This window comes from Saccopteryx leptura, chromosome 4, assembly GCF_036850995.1.
Source record: "Saccopteryx leptura isolate mSacLep1 chromosome 4, mSacLep1_pri_phased_curated, whole genome shotgun sequence".
In the NCBI taxonomy this organism is placed as follows: domain Eukaryota; kingdom Metazoa; phylum Chordata; class Mammalia; order Chiroptera; family Emballonuridae; genus Saccopteryx; species Saccopteryx leptura.
Window position 1 is genome coordinate 143404733 of NC_089506.1, and position 4490 is coordinate 143409222.

Below are 4490 nucleotides of genomic sequence, written 5' to 3' on the forward strand. Positions count from 1 at the left end.
AGCAGATCAAACAAAGAGCCTTCATGAACAAATGCACACAGTCCCTGTAAACTGGGCTAATTAGCATTGTAATTAACTCATGTGATGACTAAAAATCAAAGTAACTCAGGAATCACTTAGAAAGGATACTAAGTGGTGTGTTTCCCTCCCCTTCTCTTTTATTTCTAGCACTGGGAGAGGCCGGCTGGAGTCACACCCTCCTCCCAGTTTCAGAGCTCCCCACCTCCTGGTGGTGCAATTCAAGTCCTCTGCCCAGGCCTGGACAGTGTAGTAAGTACACAGGACTTGCCTGTGTCTGCTATAGGAATGTCATTAGAATTTTAGTGTCGTGCAGGCAGTTGCCAGTTAAAGGTAGCTTAGGAAAAAAGCTTCCTCCTTTGCATTTATTGAAATGGACAGACACAGACCTCTTTCTTAGCATGAGAACTAGAAGCAAGAGTGGACATCTGGGCTTCCTGTCAGATGGACTTTCCTGTTTAAAGATAAATGTTAAGTACAGGACACTCAGTTCTATTCATAGATATCCATACCAATATCGCTTATAATTTAGTAATTCCTGAATGGGACGTGCAGGCCCACATGATTACCTTGAAATCTTATATGTATAATGATTAAGGCATCTTGCTACCCAATACAGAATTTTTACTAATTTTATCCAATTACAACAGAATAGTTCTAAGTTTTTATTCATAGAAAAAGAGAGCCAAGACCATAAATAAAAATCAAAGGAAAAAAATGACCATTCAGGAAAACAAGTCAATATCTGGAAATCTGCAATAGTGTAACCCATTCTTTAAATAACTTTGTGTCAACTAAGATTAAAACTTTATTATTCAAGTGTTTTCACCCTTTATTTCCTTTGATCCTTATAATTAACCTTGCAAAAAAGCTATGGTAGGTATTTTTGTTGTTGTTGTTATTTTTCTGAAGTGAGAAGCGAGGAGGCAGAGAGCTTTCAGACTCCTGCATGTGCCCACCAGGCTCCACCCAGCAAGCTCCACCCACTAGGGGGTGATGCTCTACCCATCTGGGCCATTGCTCCATTGCAACCAGAGTCATTCTAGTGCCTGAGGTGGCAGCCATGGAGCTGTCCTTAGCGTCCAGGCTAACTTTGCTCCAATGGAGCCTTGGCTGCGGGAGGGGAAGAGAGAGATACAGAAGAAGGAGAGGGGGAGGGGTGGAAAAGCAGATGGATGCTTCTCCTGTGTGCCCTGACTGGGAATCGAACCCAGGACTTCCACATGTTGGGCCAATGCTCTACCACTGAGCCAACCAGCCAGGGCCTATGGAAGATATTTTAATTTCCATTTACAGATTAAGAAATAGCCTCAGAGGTGCTAAGTGATGGAGAGCATAATCCTCAAACTTCCAGTTTAGGGAGACTTCTATGATGGCAAACTTACTATGGTTAAAGCTTTCCTTTCTCCTAGGTCAGTGAGAGCAAGATAGATTGTTTGTTTTATTTAGACTTGGTCTAACCTAAATGTGATCGTTATCTCAAATGTAAACATTCTGACTGAAACTAAATTCTTTTTAGTTTGTTATCTTTAAACCTATATTAACATATAAAATTTGTCATTGCAAAAATATAGACTAATTTTATTATAACATACTGTCATCATATAAAATTGGCACCTCTAAGTCATGACACATTCAGATTTCTCTGGTGATTGGAGTAGGATTTACTGAAGATCTCAGGTACTGTCCTTCCTTTTTCAAAAGCCTCTGTCTATATATTTTGGGGGACAATTATTACCTTGGTAATGATAATTGACACACCTTTAAAGGTATATTATGTGATTAACATTCATGAAAATATAAAAGTTTTGACCTGAGTCAATCGATCATTTGATCTATTATTCTACCCTATTTTTATTATCCTATTTGATTCAAAATAGCAGATCCAGTCTTGTGTTAAATGTAGCTTGAAAGGCAGTATTAGATTGTTAATCTTCAGGATTGTTGATGAAAGCTTTGTAAATATTTATAAAATTTTATTTGAGATTTCCTAACAGATCAATCTGACCAAGAAAATGGACACATTATTTAAAAAAATGGTTCACATCCTGTGTGATATATGAATACTTTTAATTAAGACACAATTTGTTCTTGGTATCTGCCACAAAATTAAGTATGGATGAACTCGCTCTGAACATAAAAGAAATAATAAAAGATCTAAAGATAAGCCTTTGGAGTGTCTATTGGGAATCAGAGAGCTGACTCCCCCCAAAAATGCATATTCACTGCTTGGATTTTCTTGTTTCCTTTTACAAAATCATGTGGAAAAATAAAATTAAGGTTACATTCGGTGTTATTGAGCCAGTTATTTGTGATATGGAACATAAGAATCAGAGGGCAGAGGCTAACAATGGCAGGCGAAGGTAAGACTGGTCCAGCAGACTCCCTCCCTTCCCGTCTTCCCAGTCAGACTTAATCAGGATTAGAAATGAAAGAGCGAAGATTACAGTACAGATTTTTTTTAAAATTTTCAAACTGAAAAAATAAACTGGGGGCAATATTTATGACTGATTTTGAAATTTAAATGGAAAAGACACAAGACACAAATTTTTAAAACAGGTAAGAAGAGCATAATTTGTCAGTGTGATGTATGTTGTGATATCCTGGGCTTGGTACTTGAGCAAGAAAGTAGCATTTGACAGATCAGTTAAATGAAGTAAAATTTTTCAGAAGGGAAAAATTGAAAAAATGAAATACAATTATTACAAATCAAGATGCAAAAATATGCCAGTATTCTATGGGGTAAACTAAAATTGCAAAACCATTTACAAACTAATAAGTGCAAGGTAGAAATATAAAATACGCAATATGATCTATTAAACTTACTTTATCATTGTCTGTTTACTATTGCATTTCTTTCTTTCTTTTTCTTTTTTTTCTTTTTACAGAGACAGAGAGAAGAACATATAGACAGGAAGGGAGAGCGATGAGAAGCATCAGTTCTTCGTTGCAGCACCTTAGTTGTTCATTGATTGCTTTCTCATGTGTGCCTTGACTGGGGGGGGGGCTACAGCAGAGCGAATGACCCCTTGCTCAAGCTAGTGACCTTGGGCTTCAAGCCAGCGACTATGGGGTAATATCTATGATCCCCACTCAAGCCAGCGACCCCACACCCAAGCTGGTGAGCTCACACTCAAGCCAGCAACCTAAGGGTTTTGAACCTGGGTCCTCCGCATCCCAGTCTGATGCTTTATCCACTGCACCACTGCCTGGTCAGGCTATTATTGCATTTCTTCATGATCATGCCTTCATCCTATGCCTTTTCATTTGTCTCTTACATCAGGACTAAAAAACCCATGCTCCCAAACAGCTAGGATTCAGCATCCTATAGCTACTTAGTAACAACTTCCCAATGAGTTCTTTACCTTTAAAATTTCCTATCTACATCTTCAGTTCTTCACACCCTGATTATGCCTCCCAGATGCCTTCTCTCCCACCTGTCTTCTTTCTCTAGCATCCTCTTTAGCAAATACCACCAAATCATCATCCCAATGTATCATGTTTCAAATTCATTTAAAAAAAAACCCAAAACCCAAAACTAACTAAGATGACTTTCACTTTACTTACAGGGTAAATTTAGACTTCACATTTTGGTATTCAAATGCAAATGGGTTCTCTGCTGCCTGTACTAAGAGTAGTTGACATTTAAAGAGTAACATTAATGAGCCAGGAACTGTGCTAAGTGCATTGTATAAATAGACTCATACAGTCTCTAAGATGGCTCTCTAAGACTTTTCTGTTCTCATCATAACCCTTGCAGGTATTTTATTGAAGCTTAAGTGGTGAAGTCAACAGCCAAATTTGCACTAATAAGTGACAGAGCCAGATTTCAAACTCAGGCAGCTTATCCCTACACAAGTCTTTAACCATGAAGTTCCTTCCTGCCTACTGAATTTACTACTTGCCATTGTGAACCTTCCTGTCTAGACATCAGGGGATCCTTAGTGTCAACCAAACTAAGCACATCTCTAACCTCAGGCCTTTTTCATACTCCATCTTCCCCATTCCTCAAGGTTCAGCTCAAGTTTCACTTTTCCAGTAATGCATTGATTAAGTTCTTCTTGCTTTAGTTGGCACTCATTGTCCCCTTCCTTTGTGTCGATTATACACAATTCTGCATTATGAATTTCCTCTAATTGGACAGTAAGCCCCTGGTGGGTAGAGCTTTGATGTTACATTTTTGTTCTATCTTCTTCAGCCCATCAACTAATACCTTTAATTGTTTGCAGAAGAAAAAAGAAAAAAAAACCTATTGAAGGAATAAATTAACCTAAACTTCTATAGAGTGTCATGTCTGAAAAATGATACTGTAATTAGTTCTCTAACATTCTATTATTTCTTGATAAAAGCTCCTGTGTATGGTGGCAAATGGGCTTATAAGCTATTGCTATAATGTTGCAAGTGGTTTTCTATGTTTTCTCAGTGTGCCTGGGGTAACCTGACCTGACAGGCGATACAAATAAATTACACTA

At 38.0% G+C, this 4490-nt stretch overlaps 1 non-coding gene across 1 annotated transcript; it reads right to left on the bottom strand.

Moving 5' to 3' along the window:
• Positions 1 to 1207: 1207 nt before the first annotated feature.
• Positions 1208 to 1283, bottom strand: TRNAV-AAC (transfer RNA valine (anticodon AAC)). The gene has a single exon. It is a non-coding gene; the product is annotated as a tRNA-Val (tRNA).
• Between the last annotated feature and the right edge of the window lie 3207 nt (positions 1284 to 4490).